This window comes from Lagopus muta, chromosome 22 (genome assembly GCF_023343835.1).
Source record: "Lagopus muta isolate bLagMut1 chromosome 22, bLagMut1 primary, whole genome shotgun sequence".
NCBI classification, from domain to species: domain Eukaryota; kingdom Metazoa; phylum Chordata; class Aves; order Galliformes; family Phasianidae; genus Lagopus; species Lagopus muta.
In genome coordinates, this window is record NC_064454.1 from 3,209,864 (window position 1) to 3,236,177 (window position 26,314).

General features: G+C 46.6%; 1 long non-coding RNA gene across 2 annotated transcripts in view; it reads left to right on the plus strand.

The window, feature by feature from the left end:
• Positions 1-10,872: 10,872 nt before the first annotated feature.
• Positions 10,873-26,314, plus strand: part of LOC125703703 (uncharacterized) — a 57,679-nt gene continuing 42,237 nt past the window's right edge. For both annotated transcript variants that reach the window (XR_007380941.1, XR_007380942.1), the window contains exons 1-2: positions 10,873-11,181; positions 14,811-14,867. This is a non-coding gene — a long non-coding RNA (uncharacterized LOC125703703). The remainder of the gene's footprint in view (positions 11,182-14,810; positions 14,868-26,314) is intronic.

The window sequence follows — 26,314 nt, forward strand, 5'->3', positions numbered from 1 at the left end:
CCCTGTGCTGGCACCCAGGGGGGTCTGCGTGCTGCAGAGCACATCCCTGCGCTCAGGTTGAGCCCCACAGACCTGCTGTGCTCTGCATGGGGCCAGCTGGAGGTTCCCTGCTCTGCCCCACACTCGGATGAGTGCACGTGTGCAGACTTACCACTGATATCTGGGGATGGATTGAAGTTCTCAGACCAAGGAGCCCGTTAGGCTCAGTGCAGCTGTATGCAGAAATGGCTGCTGCTTGCAGTGACCACACCTTCTGTTGTTAGGATAAAGGCACCCTGCCCAGGTGTGCTGCATGTAGGAAATGGAGCCCTTCAATGCCCTGCAGGCCTTCCCTGGGAGGGTCTTTGGCCCAGGAAGCAGCCCTTTGCTTGGGTTACTGTGCTCTGTTTTCTCTTCTGCATCTTTGAGAATGCATTGCAGAACTCACAAGCGCTTTGTTGCCTGCTGTACCTCGCAGGTAATGCATTTCCTTTACTAAGATCCATTTGTAAACCAGTTCAGGTTGTTCTTCCAAGTATTTACCTCAGCTCCATGCCTTGTCAGCATGTGGGTGAGGGTGGAGGGAGGGATGGGCCAGCTCAGGAGGACATCTCAGCAGCCTTCTCTGCAGTTTCAGCTTGTTTTGCTTCACGTAGTTGGTAGCGAGGTGCTAACCATTGGGACAAGCCTCAAAGCACCATGTGAAACCTGGCCTTGTCTCCCATGCCTTGGTACAATTTATGTGGGGGATTGTGCAGCCAGGTGGGGAACTTGTATGGTTTCCAGGCTTTGGTCAGACGGAGTTCTTGGAGTTCCCCCAAAATTTCATAGAAGTACCACCTTTTGACAATGGAAAATAAGAAGGAGTCCTGGGCTCCACTGAAAGTTAACATTAGCAATTTAAAATCCACCATGCATCATACGTTCAATACTTCCCATTCCCCTTTGCTTTGGGATATGCAAATCTTAGTGTATGAATTAGTAATGCTTACTGAAAGCAGAAAGGTATAAAGATATGACAGTGGGAGCCACAATCTCTTTGTGGAGTCTTTGGGGTGTTCAGCCTCATCATCTGCTTACACACTTGTGCTGTGCATGCACACAGTTTGCTGTCGGCACGCTTTTATAACAAGATTGTTTCTTCCCAGCCTTGAGAGCATCATGTTTAGAGACCTTACATTTTGAATAATATTGCATAACTACTTAGGATTACTTTCACTCTCCAATGCAGGTTCGAGCTCTGTTCTTAATTACCTGGGTTTCCAGCTCTTCTTTTTAGAGAACAGACTCTCAGTTGAGTGGGTTAAATGACTGTTGCAGGTGAAGGACAAGGCAAATCATGGTTTACTGCCTGAAAAGCGTGGCTATGTGAAGTGATGATTGTATTTTCCTGAGCGCGTTAAAGTGTCAGCTGTCTGAATGTCTGCGGTGGTGGCATCATAAAAGATTTCTGGTTTCTTTCATACGTAGTGGGCTGAGATCTGTCAAGGTAATATTGGCATTAAACCTGCCTCTAATTTTCAAAATATGTGTGAATGGGAGAGTAAGAAAAGGAGCGGTGTTAAATCGCTGATCTCTTTATCAAGAAGAAAAAAAAATGATGCAGTGGAAGAAGTGAAGTGTATTTGCCTTTGATGGCTGCTCAGGTTAAGGAATAATGGCATATTATGGGTTAGCAGCCAATGGAGTTATGCTTGTAACTCAAGTCGCAGTGGCCTCTGCTGAGTGTTTCAGGTTCAAAGGCTCCTAATGGGGCACGGAGCAGCCACAGCCTGAGAACTGCACCCAGGAACAGCTGTGTGTGCAGTGTGGGGCTGCCCATTGCAAAGGCACACTCCAGGCTCAGGACCAGTGTTTGACTCTACACGTTGTTCCATACACTGCCATCACCTCTGCCTTCCTGCTCGTGTCCTTGTGGCTCTGCTAAAGCCCACCTCCAGTCACCAGAGTGCCTTCTGCTGGCACAGGTTCCTCAGAACACCTGAGGCCAGCTGAGAGGTAAGATGAAACAGGAGGTGGATATGAGGCCATGTGAATATTGCTCTGCTCCAACACCTTCCAATCTGCTTTTAATCCTGTATTTGGAGAGTATCTCTCACAGTGGGAACATTACAGATGTAGCTGTTCCTTAGCGATGGGACAGAGCACTGTGAAGGAGCACAGCGTCCTGGTGAGGTGGGAGGAGTCCAATTCGCTGTGCCTGGTGATGCTCCTCTGCCCATCCATGGCCTCTGTGCCCACAAAAAACCCACTGCTCCCCACTTGCTGGTATGGATAGGACCTCTCCTGGCAGTCCCAAGCTCATGGTGTATCAGGCACTCAGCAGGCAATTGTTTCCTCTGCAATCAGTGGCTTAACTCCTGTGTGTTAACAACACCAACAAAAAGTGATTGAGATAAGCTGAGCTTATTCGAAACTGTTGAGTACATTGAGCATGTGGGAATGGCTGCTAAAAGCATTTGTATTGCTTAGTAATTTGAAAGTAGAGAAACATAAAAAGGAAATGATGTCCACAGTGAGTTGGATGGTGTTCCTGCATCTGGGGAGACAAGAGCTGGAAACTGGAGTGTTACTTAAGAGTTTTGACCCCTGAAACTTGTGTCTCCTTCCAGCTGGCAAGTGAACAGTGCTAAGCGTGTAGTGGTGCAGGGAATGGTTCAGCAAGTCCTCCAGCAGAGCTCTGCTTTTGTGAGGGAAAGGGGAGAGGAAACTGCAGACCTCTGCCTCTTTCTGCCCCACGTGTCCCGTTGTGCCCATGTGTGCTGCTGCTCCGAGGGGTCTGTGATGACTAGTGATGGAAACTGGGCAATGTTCCACGGTCTCACCTCTTCCATTAATTTCATCGCATAACCTTGGGCACGTAACCACAATCTCTCATCTGTGAGTAGGAGTGGAATCGCTCGGTATGCCTTGAAGTGAAGGCTCCCCGCTGCCTGCGCATCGCTCTGCCCCAGCCCCCGGCACCTGAGCTCTGCTGAACCGCTGCAGGGAGCAGCAAAGTGCTGGAGGCACTGCTGGGTGACTTGGGACTGCCGTGCTGCAGGCAGTGACATTTCGGCAGCTGATGCTCCACCAGCTCAGGTGAGGGCAGGCAGCCAGGCTGAGCACTGCCAGGCATCGGGGCGTTGCATCTGCATGTGCTGTAATTAACCAGCAGGAGATGGCAGGCGCTCAGGAGAGGCTTTCTTAACTGATGCTCACTGGACAGGCTGACATCTGCAAATTTCAGACACAACTTGCACTGTACCCAATGGGCCTACATCCCTCAGTGCTGCGTTGGGCGTGTGGGCACAGGACAGAGGCACTCGGGTTGAAGAAGGCTCCTAGAGGAGGAAACTGTTTCCCTTAGAAGTTTCAAATAGAAAGGAAGTAAACAGCCTGAAGTGTTTTGAGGGGTCAGTGGGCTGATAAACAAAAAAACAGAGTGCAGCATCTTCTCATCCCATGGAGCAGGGTAGCAGAGCACCTCCCGTTGCCCTTGCTTTGTTACAGTAACATTGCAGCTTAAGTGGCTGTGCTTTTCTCCCTTACGTACCAGCTGAGTTCATAGGCAAGTTTCATTAATGATTATAATTTAATTGCATAAATTTCTTGCATGCTGATAGAAGAATAGGCCCCCTGCTTAAGTGTGCAAAGTGCTCTGGAGTGCTTTTTCCTCTCCTTCTCCTTGTGTTATGACTTGTTTCTCTAAATGTTGTTTTTGCATAATTATTTGTTTAAATGTCAGAAATGCTACAAATCCTGCAAACACCACTAGGTGTAGCACTCAATACCAGCAGTTTTAGTCCTGCTGACTTTTTTTTACAATTATGTGTTTATGGCAGAAGTACATTTTAAAGTGGTTTCCAAGTAAACACAAGACAAAACTGTTTGCATGGAAAGCTTTACTGAGACGTGCATGTATTGATTGCACTTACCTCTGTAACAAATGAGAGGCTTTCAGTCCCCTAGCAGTTACTGAAGTAGTTACTTCAAGGTCTGCAGTGATACAGAGATACCTGAACGCACCCAGACGCTTTAAAAACTACTAAATCCATACAGGATCCGATCAAAAGGAAACATGTAACGTGCAGTGGTGAGGTGCAGAGGTAAAACAGTGGTGGTAGTCGCATAAATAGACAGCAGTACTTGCAGGACAGGGTGCTATTAAATTCATGGGATGTAAGACAAACACACCGTGGCACTCACTTTGACCCTGCAAACCACTTAAATGGGATCAGCTAAGACAAGTCACCATCAGCCCAAGAAAGGATGAGGGAGGTCTTAAGAAGAAAGGAGAGTGCTTCGAATGAGTCAGCAATCAGTGGTCTGAAAGAGAGGAGGAACAACCAGCACAACAGATGTGTTCAGGTGAAAGTTAGAGGTGGATTGGTGCAAGCTGACGAAGGCTGCTTGGGACTTTCTGAATGGAGAATCGGCATCAGTATATCCCAAACCAACCTTTTCATGGTGTCAGTTCTAATGATGCTTCCCACGAGCCTTTTCAGATGGCTTGATAAAGAATCTCGCCTTCTCTTCCTCAATCTTGGGAAATTAACTACCGAGGTCCCCAAATCACGGTGGTCACATTTGAGGTTGTCCATCTTGCTGCTGGGGATGATTTGTGGCCACTGCAGAACTGCTGCTCTTTGGGATCCTCCTAAAGCATTGATGCTCCTTGGGGTGGCCTGCTGCCCTTCACCTTGCCCCATGTCTTTGCAAAGCATGTGGGAAAGCCTTAACAAAGTGATGGAATCCCCAGAAGGGAGCTGTTAGAATCCTTACAGGCTGCAAAATTCAGTACTGACAAAATCAAACATTGATAAGGAACAAAAACAAAGGAAGAAAAGTAAACTTTCACCTTTCTTCCCCTCTCCCCCGCAGACTGTCATGAGCTAAACGCAGTGTTTTAGAAAGAAATGTAACATATAATCCCCAGGTAAAGCTTAATAATTCTCTCTGCTGCAAAATTTGCTTTATAAATGACTTTCCACTCCTCTCACCCCACTCTGATTCCGGAGCATTGCGCACGCTGGCAATGAAGACCTTTTTTGTTGGAGTGCCAAAGTTGAACTCACCAGCGACTTTAAGTGGAAAAAATGAAATGGATCCGTTTGTTGCATGGGGATGATGTGTATCCTGTGCAAAGCACCGGAGCAGGAATTTAAGGCAGACTGTACTGGCCTGTAGCTGAGGGAGATGACTGGGGACACGGGTATTACCATCTGGTTTTGTTATGGCTTGACCCTGTTGTTGTGCATATTGACAGTTGTCATCCTCCTCTGAAATGTTTATGGGCAAAATATGGAGCTTGCATTGCAGCTGGTTCCTGGAGGTGCTACAACTGGAGATTGGCAAGCGGGAACTCATAGGCTGAGCTCTGGCTAGCTGCTGGCTAGCCACATAGTAGGGTGTTTGCCTTTGGTTGGAATGGTCCATACAGGAACATAACAGTTACCATTCAAAGGAATCTTCCATCTTTGCTAAGGTTCTAAGCTCACAGAGAGCAGAAAAGCAAACCCTTGAGCATGTTTGGAATTTGTAGGACCTTCAGTCAGATTTTAGGGTCCAGTTCAATTCCTAAGGCACTGTGATGTCTGAGGAAGTCCTGCCTTTTGGCCTGTGCCTTGCAATGCATGGATGTGTATTATCTGCTCTTCATTTTCTTATGGCTGGATGCTGGTATTCACTGCACTGTGCACTGCTCAGCTGAAGTCTTTATCAGACTGCTGGCTTTGTTGGGATTAGGTACCAGCCAACTCATTAATCCTACAGAGGCTGATAGATGGTGAGTCTTCCTGTGCCGGCAAAAACTCCTTCAGGATGAGATAATGGCTTTTAGTTACACTTAATCAGAAACAAAACTCTGAATGTTTTACCTTCTATCAGAAATTACTAACAAATCTTGATTAAGGTAGACAAGCTTTTTTCCTTTTTTCATTTTTTGTCCTTTAAAGTATCATGTCTCATTGCAGCTTAGAGACAGCACAGATGATGTAGCACAATCCTTTCAGGAGAACTGCACTGCACCAACATCCTTCTGCAAATATTTATCATATATACCTCGCACAGAAAACATTTAGCCTTGAAACAACTCTCCTGTGAGAGGGGAAAAATGAAGTTCCCTGAGCTCAATGCTGTTGCTCATGCAGTTTGTCTTTCCTCCTCCCTCAATGAAATTTATTGTGCCTGGAATAGAAACCTTAGGTTGTCATAGGAAATACTTGCTGTTATTTATTATCCTGCAAGAAGACTCTGCTAAGCTAATTCATGCAATAGACTTAAAAAAAAGGTCAGGAGGAAACAAACAGCCCACATTTTTGGTGAGAAATCTAAAAAATACGTGAACCACAGCTCTGAATTGCTGTGAGATATGAGCGGATCAGCACTGGTCACTTTGACCTCACAGCATTGCACTGCTGAGCTCCATGGTGCAGGCAGTGCTCTGCTCTGCTGAAGCTACCACTGCCCTCCCCACGCTGTGCAACATTGGGTGGAAAGTGGTTTTGCTGCACAATGTCCTGCAGTCAGTTCATTTCAGAGTGCAACAGGGGAGCGGTGTGAGGCTTGCCTTGTTTAAAGTGGAGTTTGAATCTCTGCTAAGATTGTGGCTGTGGCTTGATCTTTCCTGCATTATTTGTAGCCTTTTGCCAGTGCTGTCTCAGATTGATCGCAGTGATCTTTGTAATAATTACATCCAGTTCCTTTTGGGTACTATAAATCAGAGACATGATTTGCCCAAAGTTACGTGGAAGACCAGAGCAGATCTGGGAACTGCTGTACTTTCAATATCTGCTCTGTCATTCTGTCCTAGCAAAGCAAGGCCTTTAAAGTTAAAGCTTCTCGTGCTTTTATTTCTAGTACATTTAGATTACCTGCTGCATTCTGGGGAACCTGCCAGCTACTCATATTTAATATTTTATCAATAAATGAATGCATTAATACCTCTAAAACAGATCCTAAGGTTGAAAGATAGACAGTTTGGTCAAATTTTTGTCCGTGATCATAGAGTTTTACTCAGTTTCTTGCCTCTGAGCTCAGCTTCTTGGGTTTGATGAAAGAGGAGAGAGGGGCAAACCTACAGTGTTGCAGCTCCATCCCTTTGAGGCTGTGTACTCCCTGCTGGCAGCAGCCCTGAGGCTCCTCCTGCAGCACCCTTTGCTCTGTTGTCCAGGGCAGGCTGTCCTAGAAGCAGCTCTCCTGGGGCCATTGGTGTCCCCATGGTGGTGGGGAACTGCTGCTGGCGGAGCTGAGGTGCCACGTTCCTTTGGTGGAAATGCTGTGACTGTGGGTCACTGCATGCACAGCCCACGTGGGGCTCAGACCCAGGGCTGCTGCAGTTCCAGCCCGATTCCTGCTGAAAATCAATGGAACAGAGGCTTCTGAGTCACGTAACTCCTTTTGAAAAGCTTCTCTATGGCCAAAAGCCAACTTGACTGTTGAGAGGACCAGAAACAGAGCCCCACCCTTTACAGTCTTTCTTTAGTTTATCCTTTCCCACCGACAACTGAAGGATGGATGCATCTGAGCACCAGGAGCAAAGAAGATGAGAGCCAGCAGACAGCATCCCTTGGGAAGTCCTGTTCTTCTCTCTTGGTAGTGCTTGGAGTGGCCATGGGGAAGCACCGACAGGTAGTGCTGAGCTCGCCATGTTGTGGTGCTGGCACATGCAGCCATGCCTGCTGCTTGCATATGGTGGAAAAAGCACGATGCGGCTCCAATTCCTCCGGGCAAAGACGATGCTGTAAATAGCATGGCCAAGTTTCAAGCTCTCACAGTACAGTGGGAAGCGATCCAGGCTTTTCTGGTGTCAGGAAGGAGAGCAAAAATGTATTTTATGCATCCTAGGGGGAAAAGGGAAGCAAAGCTGCCCCAGCTGGAGTTGTGAGCTCTGGGAGGGGCAGCCATTTGGCTCTCATTAAGAGTGGCAACAATAGCTCCCCATTGGATCTTGGTGAATGTGTGTTGGTGGGCTCTGTCGTTCATCCTGGAAAGGACTGATGCCATGCCAAAGTCTGTTTCAGGTCTGCGCCTTAGGGCACAGCTTTCTGGTTAGGATATGTAGGCATCATCCCAGAAATCAAGCAGTCCAAAGCTTGTGCAGCTCCCTGTAGGCTTTTCACTTATCTAGGCTTTTCCCAGTCCTTGTCCTGACTCACAGATGCCTGAAGGATGCAGTTCTCCAGTTGCTGATGATCCATCTTGGGGTCACTTGTTGGCTTCTAGGCACAGCACAAGTCTTCTTTCTCTGCTCCTTTTCAACCCTGCCCAAATCTTTGCTATTCAGCAGCCCTAATTGCAGAGTCTAGAAGGAGTTTAAATGCCTCATTCCTGCTGAAATTCACTTTGGTCTGTCGTCCTGCAGTCCCAGCTCAAAGGCAGGTAGAGCTGGTCCCAGTTTCCCTCAGAGAAACCAGACTCAGTCCTGTGGCAGGACAGAATGTGCATAGCTAGGCTTGTCTTCACTGACAGACATTGTACCACTGGCATACAGTGCTCCAACAGTCTTCAAATGATTAACAGGAGAGCTCTGTGGACTCGAATGCCCCTACATGATTTTTCTTTCCAGAAGAAAACTGGAGGTAGAGCACTTTCCTTTTGGACACGGGATTCGTCTGAGTGCTGGGCCAACGCTGTGCTAAAGAAATGGTTGTGCCAACCTCTTATGGCTAATTAGGCATGAAGGGAATCAGCAGCCTGCTCCCTGTGCTGTGACTCACAGACGGCAGATTTGCAGCGTGCCTTCAGCTTGCAGGCCTGCAGTGCTGTGGCACAGGAAGGTGGATCCTGAGCATACAGCAGCCTCGAGGAGCTCGGTGGGAATGGCAGAGCTCTTCAGTGGCAGTGCGTGGTTGCAGCTTGGAGCATTTCATGCTGCTGTTCTATCAGGAGCACAGCAGGGAGGGTCTGGTTGTGGGCAGCTGTGGGATTTGTGTCACTGTGTCTCTCCAGCATGTTACCAGCGCTCTGACAAAGTTGCCATCATAAGGTCATGCCATGATGGTGTGCTCCTAAGGTGCATTAATGCTCTGTGCTTTGGTTTGGCTCCTGCTCCCAGCTGGAGCTCAGTGTAAGCTCTTGGGCTCCAGGCTGGAGCACACAGGCACTCCGTTCACTCAAGAGTGAGGCTGTGAGCAATGGGTGAAGACAAGGATGGCTCAGAGCACTACAACTGTTTGCTGAGTGAGCCTGTTTTTAAGCCCTGGGTTCATCACCTCTGAGCTTTAGGATCATTTTGGATGTGAGTAAGGTGCACTGCCTGCCTGCTTTTGATGCCTCAGGCTTTATGAATCCAACAGATTTCATTCTCTTGTGCAGCTGAATGACAAGGCCATGAAAAGTGGCCGAGAGATGGTCCAGGGGGAAAAATCCAGTTGGGCTGACAGTTTGTTTTGTGCTGTTAGGGACTTCCCTGACCAAAGGAAACCTTAGGGAGGCGAGATGGAGGTGTACCAAAGGGAAAAGCCTTTTGGTTGTTGTGCTGGGGGTTGATCAGCCTTATGCAGCTGCTTCTGCACATCGACAGGAAACTTTCTTTCTCTGGGGATTTCCCAAACCTCAAGTTAAGCACATTAGAAATACAGCATGGTTGTTTTTGTTGTGCAGTTTGGGGACTTTTCCTTGTGAGATCCTGAAGGAAATGAGGAAGAGCAGATCTGTGTGGGCATTGCTTTTTATTATTACTTTGCTCAAACTTGGTTGCCCAACAGACAGAGTGGTTCTGAACGTACCCATGTGAGTTCAGTCCCAATGTGCTCTACTACCATTTGCAATCTAAATGGGGTCTAAATGGGACGTTTGGAATCCAGGGACTTGATTTTTGCCGTGGTCTGTCCCCCTTCAAACCCAGCCCTGGAGCCACGTGAGGTCTGCAGCTGCTCAGATGCAGAGGTCACAATCAAATTGTAACCTATTTTAAAGTGTGGTGTGATAGTCGTTATCTAAGAGGCCTTGGAAATGATGACAGCTTAGATTTTGATTAGTGCTCCTTACCTCACAATACCACAGCCCTTGTTATTCCATTGTAACTCATCGTTTGCTGCCTGGTGTTTTTATGACACGGCACTCTGGGCCAGCATAGCCTTCATTACAAAAAATCCCCTGGTCCTATTGTGGGTGAGAATTGAGATGTGAGAGCTAAGTGTAACCTGACGGAAAAAGAATTGGCAAGCAGCTGAAAAGCTTGAAATATAATGAAAAGCTTTAAAAATAACACATGCGATTTTGTAGAATTGCTTTTCTTCAGCCACTCTTGCGGGCTTTGGAAGGAGGGAGACTTCTGCTGCACGGTGTTCAAACACTCACACACAGCAATATTGTAAATTGCAAATTGAAGTGCCAGAACCAGTCTGTCCTGTACAGGTCACTGAAGTAGACACAGCTCTTGCCTGAAAGCATTTGAAATCTAAAACCGTGGTGTGATTCCCACTGAAGGTAATGACAAAACTGCGAGTGATTGCAAAGGGAACGGGATGGGGCTCTCACTAAAGGGAAGGGTCTGTATTTTTGCTCAGCAGATGCTCCTCACCTAGGACAAATCCCAACAACTTTTGTTCAGCAATCTCAGAATGGGAAGAACTTTTTTTACGCAGTGCTCATTCCTCATTTTAAAGCAGGTTTGGGAAGACGAGATTTAAAGAGAATTCCCAGCTGTTATTGAAGCATTTAATCATCCTTTAAAAGCCGGTGCAGTTTTATTTTCTCTGGGGAGCGAGTAGCATTAGCTGAAGCATAAAGCAAACTATACCAAGTGTAGAAAAAACTCAGCCCGATGTCCTGTTTGACAAACTGACCTGCGGGTCACAACCTGGGTTTATTGATCTGTGGGGCCATGTCTGGGTGTCGGGCTTGTTTTCTGGACTTTGGTTTCAGCTGCATTCCTGACTTCTGAAAGAGTAGGGGGTGTGGATTTCTACTAGGAGTAACCACTGGGAAGGAAGTAATGTTCATTAAGTGTGCAGGCAGTGCAGGACTAAGCATGCTCAGTGAAAAAGCTTTTCTCCCTTGCCTGTCAAGCCCTGTGTTTGAACTCATTCCAGAATGCCGGATTTACTTTTCACGAAGAAGCAGTACCTGGCCAGACCGCATTTTTCTCGCTCTCCTTGGTCATGGGAAGATTGGAAACAATATTCTTTTGATGCTCAGTGCACTCAGCCTGCGTGCGTGTGCGGCTGTGGCAGTGGAGGAGGAGGACAAACTTTGCTACCTGTGAGACGAAGGCTGGTAGGTCGGTGGGGGGGTGCAGAGGAACTTTTGCAGCTCGTGGCTTTGGCTGACGCTGTGCTTTCTGCTCTCTGTCCCTTCCCATCTGCAGCAGAGCTGAACTTTCTGAAAGTTGAGCAGCTTTCTGATTGCTCAGCCGCTCTGAGAAGGTAAATGTGTTTGAAGTGAAAAACGTGTGAGTGTGTTTTGGGGATCCAAGCTTGGCTCTTGCAAACTGGTAGCACAGGGGTGTGTTTTCTTTTCCTTTCCCTGCTCTTAATTCTTTTCAGTGGTTCCTATAAATGCAATCCTTTCCTTCAAGTGTGTGTGCTGTAAAAGGCTGCTCCCCCTGCTCTCCCCACCCTCTCCTTTAAGGCTGAAAATGAGACTCGTTCGTGAATAATGAACTCTGTATGTCATCAAGCAAATCTTGTGGCTGCTTCATGTGATCGCTCCCAGTCTCAGCAGAGATGTTATGCCTTTTAATACGTTCACAGCTTTTTATGGAAAACGAATTGCAAAACTGCTAGCAGAGGGGTGAGAGAAAGCAATTTGATTTGATAACAACATGTTTCAATGTAGCAGACTGTTGTGCTTTTACATTTTTAAGTGCTTTCTATTTGTTTTTTGTTTTGTTTTGGAGATGTGCTTAGAGGTCTTGAAACAACCTTAGAAAGTGGAAAAAGGGTCATTTTTCTTCTGCAACTCTGTGCTGCCTAATGGAGATTTTTCTGAGCATAGGCCACACGGCCAAGGAACAAAATGACCACAGAGTAAGAAGTGAAATGGACTCAAATAATTAGAAACTGTCTGTAGTTAATGATTGCTTGCAATAGGTCAGAAACATTTGGTTAGATTTTGTCCTCCAGTGTTCTTTAGGACGGTCGTATTGCTTATTAAACGTGAGCATTTTGTTTTCTAAGTGTGAAAAGTGTATGCAGCCTTCAACATTCAAATCACATGGATTTTAGAGACTCGAGATAATTAAATAACCAGATATGCAAATGCAAAATCCTTGTGCTTACCGTTTGGTTATTATAAGGTGGGAATCAATTGTCTTTGCAAAGGATCTCAGGAGGAGAAAGGGTAACAGGTCAGTCACGATGGTCCAGTCCTGGTTATGGGGCGGGAAGTGCACAATCCATGAGCAAAGTACAATAATGGGCTGTGCTGCTGCTCGCCACTCGCAGCATGGGAAAAAACCCCTCAGCATCTCTTCTTTGCAGAGGGTGAGGGTAGAGAACAAGGAGGAGTGCTGGGTTCTCTGGGCTTCGGGTTGGTTCCCACCAGGATTACCTGCTGCGTGCACACGGAGGGACGGGGAGCAGCTAGGCCAAGCAGAAGGAATCTGCAAATGACCAAAGCTGAAGCTCTCTGATCTTGCCTTACTCTTATCCCCTTGAGATCCTAGGAAGTTTTTTTGATGAGAGGAGGCTGGGAAAATTGCTTTGCCTTATTTCACTTCTTTGATTTAGCAACCTGCAGGGGATTATGGAGGCAGCAAGGGTTGTGCTGCAGATGGACACGGGCCCTGTGTGACCACAGCACGCTCTCTGCCTTCTTTGCATGCAGTCCCTCCATTTGCTTAGCTGTGCACTGGGGCGGGTGACCACGAGGGATTCCTGTGAGGCTCTTTGAGTATTTTCTGGCAGAAAAAATACCTTGCGTTGCAGGGAAGTGATAAGGCCAAGCTTCAAAAATGCACATCCAGATTTGGGTTCAGAAATGAACTTTGGGACCTCTCAAGTCCACAGATTTCAGCTTAAATCCTTTTAGTCACTGCAGGAAGGCAAAATAGCACCGTTATCCAGATGCAAACTGCACGGCCTGCCCCACACTATTGTTTGCTTTCAGGTGTCCAAATCCAGCAGTTCTGTATGGATCCACTTCACATGCAAAACATAATTAGGGACAGGAAATGTTTTTAAATTATTTTGTTTCCCCTCCCAAGGTTAAGATTTTGCAATTCATTGGCGTGCGGATGTTCCAAGTGGAAAGCAGCTCTTTGGACACGGAGCCCATATCTTAACACCCCTATCTGTGATCCATTACTGTAACATCTGCTGAATGGGTACCAGCCAGATCCACCCCCATCTCTGTTTTCATCCATCATCTTTCCAGGTATTCCCAAAGCAAATCCACACCTGCTCCCTGATTGAATTTAAATCCCCGTGTATTTTAAACAAAGAGAAGGGGTCTGTGTACTTCTTGGAAAGGCCCAGGTGTTCCCAAGGTTTCTTTGCGTCCAGAGTAAGCATTTCTTTGCCATGAAGGCATGTCCTCTGAAACCAGCCACAGTCGATAGGCAGAGGTGAAATCTGACACGAGAAAGAGGAGGTGTGGGCATGGGATGTGCCCTGCAGCTCTGAGCAGTGGGTCACAGCAGTTACCTCTGCTGGGAGTCTGCGTCAGCCCTGGGATGTGCAGAGCAGCAGCCTTAGGTTTTGGGAGCAGTTATGTGTGGCAGCTTCCTTGTTTCAGTGCTGACACAGAGATGCCCTTCTTTGAAGACGGGGGGTTGCTTGGAGCATTGTGAGTATCAGGATGTCAAGACCCATCTGAAACACCCTGGATAAGGCAATCAGCGAAGCAAGTCAGCTGGTATCCAGCTCTGCTGGAGGAAAGCAGGCGCCAATGGGTGTATCTCTGCTGGGTCATTCTTGACCTGCAGATGTTAAATGTGATCTCTTCAGATAATGTGCTTGTGGGATTATTGGAATGTTCTCCAAAGCTGGGCAGGACTTCACTTATCGCTGAACACGCTGAAGTGTAAAACAAACGGGGAATGATTTGTTTTGGCACAAGCTGCATTAGATGCATTGCATTGCTTTATTCGAAGCACAGAGTTTGTGCTGCATTTCAGAATGTGTGTGCAAATAATGCTGGTTTTTTTTTTTAAGGTCTAACATAACAGCAGGTACCACAGCAGTAGTTTAACCACAGCAGGGCAAGTCATTGTAGGCCATTGTGTCTGATGTTTGTTTGGAGGAGCTGATCTTGGTCATTCCTGGGAAGATGCTGAATGTGCCTTTCCTTCCCTGCTTTCTTTGTCCCCAAAACAGCCCACAGCTGTGGCTGCAGGGAGAGCCATGCACTCCAGCTGGAGTGGCAAGTTGATAACAGCACTGATTTCCTCACCTGTAACTCCATGTGGAGGCTGCCCACCTACAGGTCACACTTCCCAAGGAGGGCTGTTGGGTCTTCTTTACAAAGGCTTTTAGCCTTTTCACCAGTGGAGTTTCCCCAGCTCCTCCCTGCCCCATCAGTCACCTCTTTCCTGTGGTTCAGCAGCAGGGCTGTGCTGGGGGTGTTCCCAGAGCGCCTGAATTAAGAGCTGAAATTGTGCCTTCTCTGTAGACCAAAACTAAGCAATCTCTTCGCTGTCTGCACTGGTGGGTTTGAGGAACCATCCAAAGATGCAAAGGCCTTCAGAGCAAAAGCAGCAAAGCACAGCTGATTTCTGAGGCATGCTTTTCCTCAGGCATTGATTTTGTTTTTATTTATTTCCCCAGAACTCAGAGATATCTGCAGGTATTGCCACATCATTGCTACGTGCTGGAGACGTAAGATGGGGCAGTGACTGTATGCAAAAGATAATCGTTTAATGCAGCACTGGCATTAATGATGAATCCCCTCATTTATTGTTACAGGTAGCACTGGAAATGAAAAGAGTTCCATTTACGATGTTGTTCTCAGGCTCTGTAAATGTAAGTACCAATATAGTTCCAAATTGCACTGTGTTTCAACGTAGGCAGAAATGGGTGCCTTAATGATCAAAGAGCAATGCACGTGCTAACGTTGTGTGGGTTTTCAAAAGCACAAACAAACGAGGAGGGTAGGGAGAAGTTGTGCTGTTTGGCATTCCCTTGCTGGCTCTGCACAAAATCAGTGCTCGTTTGGGTTTGGATTCTGCTGTATTTGGGCCAGAGCTGTCTCTGGGGAAGCCTGGGAGGCGTAGAACAGGAGGAGAGGCTGTAGCTCTGCCCAGGGATGGATCTCCTGGGTAGTAATTTCACCAGCTCCCGAGGGACTGCGGAGTCTAAGTCCTGTTTTTAGCAGCACTGTGGAAGCTTAGATCAGGTTTAAAGCTTTTAGGAGCCTGGAAATGCAGGTAGGAACCCCATGGGATCTATGAAGTGTCTGCCAAGGTCGTGTGTCTCACTGAGAGCTCCTACCTAACTCAGCTGTTAGTAAAAACCACTTCTGCATGAATCTTCATATAGCCCTTATCCTTGTGAGCCTGATATCGCCTTATTTCAGGGGATCTGTGACTCATAAATACCACAGCCTGCCTTTAAGGTGCTGAATGAATGTAGGTGATTCTGACTAAATTCTCCACTGCTTTAAAACCAGAGGGGGAAATAATGAACAGAAGACAGAGCGGCGCTGCCTGGTGGTGCCCTCTGGATTTGTTTGTGTGTTCATTGAATTCTGTGGGAGTTTTCGGCTGCTGCTTCAACTTCTGCCACTCGAGGGGCTGCAGAGAGCTGCACCATTTCAGCCGAAGCTCCGTGTGCATTGGGAGCTCTGTAGAAGTTTGTGGGAGCTGCAGCTCGGGTTGGAATTCATCGTCTGGAGCTCCTCCCTGGGTGGAGCTGCAAACGAGCAGAATTTTCTGCATCGATATGCAAATTGCCCAAAGAAACAATTTCTGAATCGCCTCTGTGTTGCTGTTGGGGTTCAGGTGGTCGGAAAAACGAGCTTTGTGTTCACAAGGCAGCAGGGACGAGGGCTGCTCCAAAGTGCTTTTGTTTGAGTATATGTAAAGCTATCAATGCGTCATTCTTTCTGCTTCAGTTGCTAGAGACTCCCATCTTCTCTATTGATTTTACCCAGAATGCTTACTGCCCTTGAAGGTGTGACCTGTACCTCCGGCTAATTTATTTCTGTCATGGCTGCAGCATTTTTTAGAGGGCAGCGGGGGTAGGAGAGAGAACAATGAATTCAACATGGAATATAAATCCCAAGTCTGTAGCCTTCAGACATTCCAGCACGCAGCCCGCTCCATTCTCCCGTTTGGCATTCTGCACGGTCTTGGATTAAGGAAAAAAATAAAAGGCATTTGTATAACTAATCAGGTGAGCCATTCTGGGATAATCCCTTTGGTCACACAGACTGCCATATTTACCACCATTTCCTTGGGCTGCTGAACGTTTTTCAATGACATCCTCGTGTATGAGCCCGAATCAGAAGTCTCACCTTGATGGCCTTGAGTCGTTTCGGATCTGAGTGCTGCTGCTTTAACGTATAAATCTGTAATGTGGAATATGAAAGGACAAAAACTTTTTTGTCTGTGTGTGGAAACTTGTTTTGGACTGCAGTGGTGTGATGGATCTTCTTTGTTTTGCTTTATTTTTGTTTTCATTTGTTTTTTTTGCACTTAGTTGTTCCTGTTCAGGTTTTTATAGTGAAAAATAAGTGATGTGTAAGCACACGAGTTGAAACTCTCCACAAATAGTGAGATTAAGCACCTGGCCCCTTTCATTATTCTATTGAAATATGTGGTTTTTGCTCTCATGACCTGACTGTGTAGCTGAAGTCTTTCTCCCCTGCCCCATGCAGTTCATCAATAGTCCTGGATTTCTATAGGGCAAACACAGCGCCCTATAGAAATTGTGGAGGGCTTGGATGGAAAACTTTGTTGGTTTGGTGCTGTGCCTTGGGGATGCGTGCAAGGAATGGGGTAGAGCATGTGGTGCTTTATGCATTGCTCCTCCCACCTTGCTTGGTTTCCACATCCATAGCCACAGAGCTCTCTGAAACTGGGGACAGAAAGGAGCAAAAAGGATCTGCAATGTAACGATGGTGGTACTGAATCGTAGCCCAGGCAGGCTGGCTGAAACTGCAGGTTGGTGCTGAGATTTGAGCTCATTGAGAGAGGTGACTTAAAGGAGCCATATCAAAACATGAGCTGCACATAAAGCAGAGTAACTGCCTTCCTGGGGGATGCAGATCTCGTGGTGCAGAGCAGTTACTGCAGGATGCCTACCTGGGGCTGCTGCTGCAGGTCAGAGCAGCGAGGCCAGCTGGGAAGGTTGGGCTGCAGTGGAATGCAGCGAGCTCTGCAGTGGAAGCATTGGAGATTTCCAGGTGCTGTGCTGAGATCCACTGCCACAGACAGCACTGAATTAGCCCCAGATAACTGAACTTAGTGAAACATCAACCAGTCTGGCCTGCATTCAGATTTTATAGATAAATCTTGCTGCTTGCCATGGGTTCCGAGTGGGTCTGTGCCACACAGCTGCAAACGTTTGGTTTGGTTTCCCCAAATATTTTCTGCAGTGAATCACTTGGAAACATTTCTGTAGCACTTACTGCTGTGGAGAAGAAAAGTGGAACAGAAGGGATCAATCTGGGGGAGAAATGGGAATAAAAAGGTTTGTGCTTCACGCAAGGTGCAGAGCGATGCTCTGCCACAGGAAACAAAAGGCTCTGTTGGTATAAAGTGAATCTTTTTGCACCTCCTCTTTCTGCATTGTGGTGGATGTCCACACATGACCTCTGTCAACATATGGGCTGTTACTCATGGAAGAAGGCAGCCAGGGCTGGGCGTTCAAGCATGCAGTCTCCTTGTTTCCTGGCATTTTTGTGTTTATGGGTCTCTCTCTTTTTTTCCTCTGCCCCTAATGGCAATAAAGTAAAACAAGATCCGGTCTTTTCATAGCATTGCCACTCTCCTAAAACAGAGGGAGGGAGGAAAAGAAAGGCATTTCCAGCACAGCAAAGACCCCGTGCTCCTGTAAAAGTGTTTTTGGGCCTCCTAGGTAAACCCAGTGAAGAGAGGGAGAAGCAGAAATGCGTAACTGCGAGGTGGTAGCAGGCACCCCTGTGATTTAGCACGTTGCCCTGAGGCCTCATTTATCTCTCACTGGTAACAGATTCAGACACTAACTCAGACTGGAGCTCACCTCGTGTTATTCTGCAGCAAATCACCGGAAAAAGAGTTGCCTGTTTTTATTTCCTCATTTTTTTTCCACCTAGAAGCTGAATTTTCGGTCAAAATGGAAAAATATTGAGTAGTTTATAACATGGAAGGGACACCCTGAAGATAAGATTTCAGTCTTCCTTCCACTCCTGTGTTGCCACCATCAAAAGGTGATATTTTGACTGAAAGTGCTTTTGTGCTCTGAGTGTAAATCAGCCATTTCAGCACTGAAACATGTCCAAATGCAGCCCCTGGTTGCTCTGTGCCCACTTGCTGGTCCTGGTGCCCGGTGATTTTTCAGCTAAATGTGATATCTTTCTTCACTTTCTGTCCTAGGAAGGTATTTGTGTGCTCAGTAGAACCCCCAAGGCGACCTCACGTCTGTGTTGGGAGAACTGAATCCCAAGGCTAATGGCAGGAACAGGGTATGAGGATGTCAAAGAAACACTGCAGATAAGATGGATAAGGTGTAGTGGGAGATTCTAGGCATGAAAAGCATTCAAGTAATGCAACCGGGTGGTTATTATTTAATATCTTATAAACTGAAAACATCAGTCAACTTTTCCAGCGTGCAAATGAAGGAAAAATACCTAAAGGTGGGTTTGAGAGAGGTGCTTCACAAAATAATTTTATATATATATATATGAAAAGGCTTCTCATATGCTTCCCAGATGTACCAATCCCCTATGTGCGTTCTCTAAGGCTGATTATGGAATACATGCATTTATCCCTCAGAGCAAAGGGAGAATTGATTTCTTTCCAGAGCGGTGTGGATCGCTGTGCTCAAGACCATTAAGCATCAGGAGTGAGATGCACACATACAGGTCCAGCCTGGTGCGTCAGCGTTGGAGGCTGCGGACGAAACTTTTGGACAAAAGTAGTGCAGATGGGAGAAGGTGTTGTGATGCTGGATGGCTCGAGGCTTTCATTTCAGTCCTGCAGGTATGTGTGGGAGCCTCCTGCAGCTGGAGGGGCTCTTTGCTGCTAACAGGCAAGGGCTGCACGCCTCTGAGCGCTTGGAGATCCAGGCCTGAGTGCAGCTTGTGTCGTGTGTTCACTATGATGGCTCAGGAGGGCTCAACCTGACCAGACAAAGGGATGTAAAGAACCATGTGCTTGTTTGTATTGGATAGATAGAATTTAATTCATATTAAAGTAATGATGCATACTTAGAGTGCAACAGTTAAACTGCGCCAAACCCCTTTGTGGTCGATCTTGTTCACCATGAAAGTGATTTCTTTTCATTTCAGCTTGATTCGTGGCTTGGCTGAAGTTTGCTTTTGATTTTATCGTTGGTTTGTTGCAGTAGTTTGCGTTTATGTCTGAGCTGATTTCAGCTTTCAAGAAAGAAAAAAGTGTGTGGTTTGTTGCATGGAATGTCTTTGAGAGTATTAACCCCAAAGGTGTCAATATCTGAATTTGAGTCGCATCGGACTAATTTTAAAGGTACACTTGCTTTAGAAAGTTCAGCTTTGCAAATGCTGAAGATTATTTGGTACCCTGGAGGGAGCGATGGATATTGAATTCTAGTCAGTGTTATAACTGAAAATCTAATCTCTGCAAAATCGAGCTCATGGCTTAGCACTGAATTACTCCGTGCATAGAGGGAAAGCAGCCTGGCTGGGAGAGATCCATGGTTAGGATGAAATTCAGTTAGGTGTGGGTCTGAACTTGCCCACATCCAGCTGTGACCCCAAAACGTGAGCACTCACACACAGAGCTGAGTCCTGAGGCTCTGGAAGGTGAGCTGAAAGGAAGAAATGGAGTGCATGACACGGCTTACTGTGCACAGAAGCTTTGCTCCTCACAGCATGCAGGGACTGGGCTACAGAAAGTGAATACATTACAGCCCCTTCCTGTTTGCACATACCTCCAGCTTCAGTTTTTCTGCAGTGCTGTGGGCCCGTTGCTGAGCTAACAGACCGCAGTGCAGACTGAAGGCACACAGGACGTGATGATGAGTTTTCCTAGACTGCAATTAGATTACAGAGATGTGTTAGGTCTGTAATGGATATCTGAAGTTTTGCTATTACTACTGTATTTGGAAACGGAGGCATTTGACAGACCTGTGATGGGTGGAAGTATAATTATTTTATATAGATTGGGACCCAGGAAAAACAGAAGTCTGTTGGGTTTCATTTCCACTTGTGTTGCTGGCTTGCTCTGTAAGCTGGAGGGGCAAGTAATTTAAGAGCTGTGCATCTCAGTTTCTTCACCTGTCAGCTGGGGGAATTACTTCACAGGGGATTGGAAGTATCATTATAATGATACTTGCAACGTGCTTTCATATGCTAGGTAGAAGAGTGGGAGCATTAACATGTACAAGAGAGAAAGAAAAAGTAGGTTAGCTTGTCTGAGCTTGTCATGCTTCTACTGTGTCAGCAAACTCAGGGAGACAAGAGAAAGGAGAGAAAGAGAGATCAAAAGAATACATTAAATTAAAAAGTAAACAGAGAAAGTTAAACTTAAAGTGGCAAGCGTGGAGATACGTCGGGCCTGCTCTGTGCTTTGCTGCATTAACTTTCCTTTTCCATCGTGTGCCAAGATCTTGGCCATCACCAACGTGCCCCCAAGGATCACGAGGCAATCCCTGCGCCTGCTGTGTGGCCGTGAGCTCCTTCAGCTCTGCTGAGCTGGCCAAGCTGAGGCTGCTGCATGTGAATAAAGGCTTTGTGAGGAAAGCAGGGGAAGTTCAAAACCTGTGCTTCCCCCATCAGCAGGGATATCCCTCTGCCTGGGCTCTGCTGGGAGCTCTCAGCACGTTGGGATGCAATGAGCTGCTGGCCCTTGGTGTGGGGGTGATGGCAACCCCTCATCCCACTGCACCTCTGGTTGTGGGGACATGGATAAAAGCAGGGCTGTGTACCCTCCTATCTCCCAGCAATCCACAGTTAAGGGCTCATTAAACAAGAGGCTGCTTCAGGTGCCGCATGCTAATTTTGCCCTCTGTGTGCTCTGACTTAACTCACAGATACAGAAGAGTTAATTTACCTTTCTGTCCTTGCAGAGGTACTTCTGTGAAAGCTCCTACAGTAACACAAAGCAGCAGCATTTGGGAACAGCTTTCAGCCTTCATTGGTTTTGTCCCTCGTTGTTGCAGTGGGAGAGCAGAGTCTCTGGGTGGGATGGCTGTTTCCTCTGAGCTTTGTCAACACGTTCACACTAGGTTAGGCTTCTGCACAAATGTTTTCCTTTGCTTCAAAGTCCATGTGTGAAGAAGACAGCTCTGTAATGTGGTGCTGCTGCGCATCGCGTTGCGGTCGAGGCGCTGCCTGTTGTCACAGGACAGATCAGCCAGATTGATTTGTTGCCTGCACATTGATGTTCCTACTGTGTGGATTCCTTTTTGGAAGCGGTGCTGCAGTCCTGCAGGGTCGCCGCTGTTCAGCATCTTACAGTGAAGAGGCCACTGAAGTGGTCTTAAAGCTGTTTGGACAGAAGGAAGAGAGGCTGTCCCTCCCACCTGCCCCTGTTTGTTTTGCAGGCACTCTCTCATGGGTAGGTGAGATGACCAGGAGTACTTTGGAACTAGCTGTGCTCAGCTTGCTTCAATCTGCTCTGCCTGCTCATGAAATGAGCACAAAGAGTCTTCATGTGAAGATCCATAATGCAACAAATTTTTCCAAATAATGTAGATAGAGAGGAACAAAGAGTGAGGGAGAAGTCTTGACAGTCAATATAAGAAGGGTTACTTATATTTTTTGCAGAATTATAGGTCAACCACCAGGCTGCCGAAAGTAATCATACCAGCTGTAATCTTCTTTAACGATATCCAGTCAGAAAAGATGAAAAATTGTTTTGCTTCCTTTGAAGAATGGGAATATCTCTTTCCTCATCCTCTTTGACCTGTTTTACTGTAACAGATTCTGGATCCACTCAGCTAAGTCATCATAAGCAGAGTTTGATGGAAACAAATTGCACCATAAAGCTTATCCTAAAAGTCTGTCTTTTGCACCTTCAGCAGCTGGCATGGCTTTGAAGAAAAACTGCTCAATCTGCATCCTAAACCTCCTCAGTCTGCCTTATCTGTGGCTAAACTGGACTGCTTGGAACCATAGCCTGCAAGGTATAATCTTATTTTTACACATGGTCCAACTGTTTTACTGTGTGTCATCTGAAATGCACCCTTCCTTTCTGAAACCCACAAGTAGCCACGAGCTTCCGCTGATGTGCCAGGGAGCAGTAAATTCTCAAACGAACTGATGAGTGAATAGAAGTGTGGTAGGGATGCGGTAGCAGAAACCTCCTGCAAGACAAAGAGGACGATGGCATTTGTCAGAGATCTTATGGACACAAATGCCTATTCCTCATCCACTTAAACGGAACAAAACCTATGCAGAGACAGCACAACCTGCAGGGGGGAAAGCCAGCCATATCACATGTGGAGGGCAGGACTTGAAGCACACGCTTCTCAAAGATGTCAGGAATGGAGCACTGGAAAATGTTGTTTGCTTTGTGATGTGCAAAATCTGGCAGTGGGGCTGGGCAGCAGAAGCATCAAGCTACTTTGCAGCAGTCTCTGTGTCACTGGCAAGGAAATGGGGTATGGAAGGATAGACAGTTGTGTTTTAATGCAGATGGAACCACTTGTGGGCATAGCAGCAAGAGCAGCTCATTTGAGTAGCTCTGTTTGCTGTTCTTGAGGATCTGAATAAGGCTAGCACAGAGATACAATGAAGTAATGGGATCTCCTGCAAAAGGAGGTTATTTCAACCAAGATAACGTGACGTGGACATGAAGTCAGAGTCTTCCAAGTGCTTGAGGACCCTGCATGCTACTTTAGAGCCACGAGACCTGATTGTTGATCATCATCACAGGTACCAACAAAATAGGGATGTTGTGCAGCAGAGTTTTTGTTCGTCTCCTTTACTTCTGCCCTAGCCATCGTAAATAATGGTTTTAGAAGAGGAACTTGAGAAGGAGGTCGTCCTGAGGAAAAGGCTCTAGGGAGATAAAGGCGACATATCACTTAATGCAAAACAGATGATTAATGGTGAGGATTGTAACTCCTACTTAGCAAGTTAGTGTTTAATGCAAATGTGAGCTATATCAGGGAAGATAATGATTTGGCTTTTAATTCAGAACTGCATATGGCAACTCAGTAATACCTACTGTATAAGCATAACATGGAATTATTGAGACACCCTCCCAGCTCTTTCTTCTAGGAATGTGTTTATTGTGGTGCGGTTAGCTGGTTGACTGTTAGTGATGCTGTAAAATAGAAGCTGTCTCTGGTGTTTTCAGATTTATGCTTTTCATGCACAATCACATCTTTTCATGCTATCCTGATTGTGCTGTGTCCCTGCTTACCCTTCATGCCATCTTGTGAGGGTGTCCAATCATCATCAGCTGTGCAGACTGCTGCTTCTTCCTCTTCAAGACTTCTTTCTCATCGTTGCTTTTGTGCAAACCAAATAGCAGCCACTTTTCATTCAGTGGTGCTGGAAGGAAAGCTGGGCACCAGCCAGTTTATTGAAGTCTCCGGAGTAATAGTTTATTCTCCAGTGAATAGTCTGCCTTTAAACCTCTCCATTCAATTGTGGTGGCACACCTGAAGTTGACAGATACTCATAAGACATAGGACATAGCTGGGTGTTAGTTCCATTGTTTTGTCCAGATAACATTCTAGTTACTTCTCTTCACTGTTTGAAGGGAAAAAAAAAAAAAGGCCAACAACAGGCATAGAAGTCCTTGGTTTTCTCCTGGTTGCCTCAGAATCCATTCAGAATCCAGCTCAGAATCCATCACTCTAGAATCCATTCTGTGTGAGCAGTTTCCTTTGGTTCTACTCACAATTGACTGGGTTTGCTGCAAGCTGAGTATGAGCTGGAGGTGACATGCCATTAGAAATATGACATTGAAATGAGGTCCTTCAGCATTGAAAATACAAAACTGAGTAAGAGATCCGTTATCAGAAGCGGTCACTGGAACAGAATCCTAAGTCTGGGTGGAGCAGCTTTTTCAAGGGGGAGGTTGGTGGCACCCAACGAGACGTGGAAGTGAAGGTGGAGGAGATGCCTGGGGGCTGAGATGCTGTAGGATGAAAGCTGAGGCTGTCAGGAGGAACTGAGGAGCTGCCAGAACAGCAGTGCACCCAGACTGCAGGTGAAGCCAGGAAGCCTGAGCCTGGAGAGTAACCCATGAGAAAGTCAGTGAAGCAAGGAGTTCTGTGGTCAGAGCACACCATGAAACTCATGGGAACATTTCCCACTGTAGATAAGAGGAGAGCATGCCTGAGATGGAGAGCTCTTAGCCCAGGGAAGTCATTAAGTGTCTGAATTCCTGGCGGCTGGCCTGAGGACATTGTTAAGAGAGGAATGAAGTCAAGCATGGACCCCCACTACGTCTTGGCGGAACAATATTTAATATTTAAGCCTTTTAAAGTGAAGAGAGCTGTGTAGGAGCACATCTTAAAGAAGAAGGAGCGCAGTCTGTGTTGATGAGCTGTGCACAGTTCCTCTGCTTTCTGTTCAAGATGACTGTAGTGACTTAGCTTAGTCTGAGAAGCAGCTTAGGAGAACTGACCATTTCCAGTTGGTTCACAAGTCCTAATTAATACTTCTATTTCCCAGTGAGTTTTTACCTTCTGTTTAGTTTTGGCTGGGAAGGACAGCATGGCAGTGTGTGGTGGCCCAGCATGAAGCTGGTCGAAAGCAAAACAATGCCTGGTTGGTTGGTTTTCTTCAGTAGTGTTTCTGCCTGCTGGAGGAGGAAGCATTCCATGTGATTCTTGTTAGGAAAGCGAAGGACTGGAAAAGGTAAGGGGCATGTCTTAAGGCACTCAGCTAAGTGGTGGTAGAGTCAGAAATGGAGGCAAGGTTTCCTCCTGATGGAGAGAAATTGTGAGGCCACAGCATTTTCTCCAAGGTACGACATGGAAAGTCTATTTCAGAGATTGGTCACGTTAGGAATGAGACAGTATTGAAAATGGGAGATTATTTTGTAAGGAAACAAAGCCCTGATCCAAAGATGACTGAAGTCACTGGAATTCTTTCCATTGATTTCCATGGGCACGAATGTTTATTTAACAGGAAGATAATGGGCAAGATGAACTGTTTCCCATCTCTGACTGCAATAAATACAGCTTTTAGAGCATGGTCAGCCATTACATTTCCATGCACAGGGTGGCTGATTGTCTTCTATTTGAAGAGGGAGGGAAGGAGAAGAAATGGAGGTGAGAGGAAATTGCAGCAACAGGCAGCGCAGAAGGGAAAGAAAGAGGAAGCAGGGCATATTTTGCTCTCACCTGCTACAAATTATCCCGCAGCACAATGGCAGCAGAAGGCAGAGAGGAGGAGGAGGAGGAGGAGTGCAGGGCCGGGCGGTGCAGCCGGCTGCTGCGAACAAAAGGCTTTTCTGTCTTGGAACGCGGTGTGCTGAGGTGGCAGCTCTGCGCTCGCACTGCTTTGTGCTCCTTTGGGTTTGGTTTCAGCAGACAGACACCTACCTGGGAAGGGCTGCCCTGCAGTCTGGGAGAGCTTTTGCTCCCTGCAGCTGGCAGCGTTGTGTCCTGCTATTGCTGGTCAGTGTTTTGCTGGCAGGCTGATGTTACAGTTGTAGCAGAACTGGTTCCATATTGGCGTTTGATCCTGGGAGAACGGGGAAAATCTGGTCAATGAGGTTTTCATTAGCCAAAAAAAAAACCAAAACTGTAGCATGCTGGAGTCATTAGTAGTTTGTTGATTGAGTTAACTGTGCAAGGCGGGCTGCAATTGATCATCTGCATTCTCATTAAATATGCCGCTGTCTAGGAGGTTTGTTATAAAACTGCTTGGAGGACGCGAGGAGTCTTGAATTCAGCCAAGAGCATCGGATTCAAAATATATTTGCCTCAAACTTTCAAACTGTGTAATTAGTATCAGAGATGGGACTGAGGTGTAACACACAAGTAACCTTCTGGAAGTGTGGCTGCGCCGGGTCTGGTTTCAGCCCTGCATGGGGAGAGAGATCATGGCTGAAACTTGAATCCAAAGCAAAACTTTTGTGGTGCTGCAGCGTTTCCATGGCTGTCCAGGAGGTGTAGGGGAGGGAAGGAAGCATTGCTGCGCTTCATTTAAAGATAACAAGCTATTGTAAACCCTAACCTAAAGCCAAATCCACACCTTTGCGTTGCTCGTAAGGCAGACAATAAGTTAAAAAGATGCATACAGGGAGAGGTGATATAATTTCGCTTTCAAGAAACGGGTGAACGGGAGTTGCTGAAAAGTGTTACCTTGAAAATATATCATG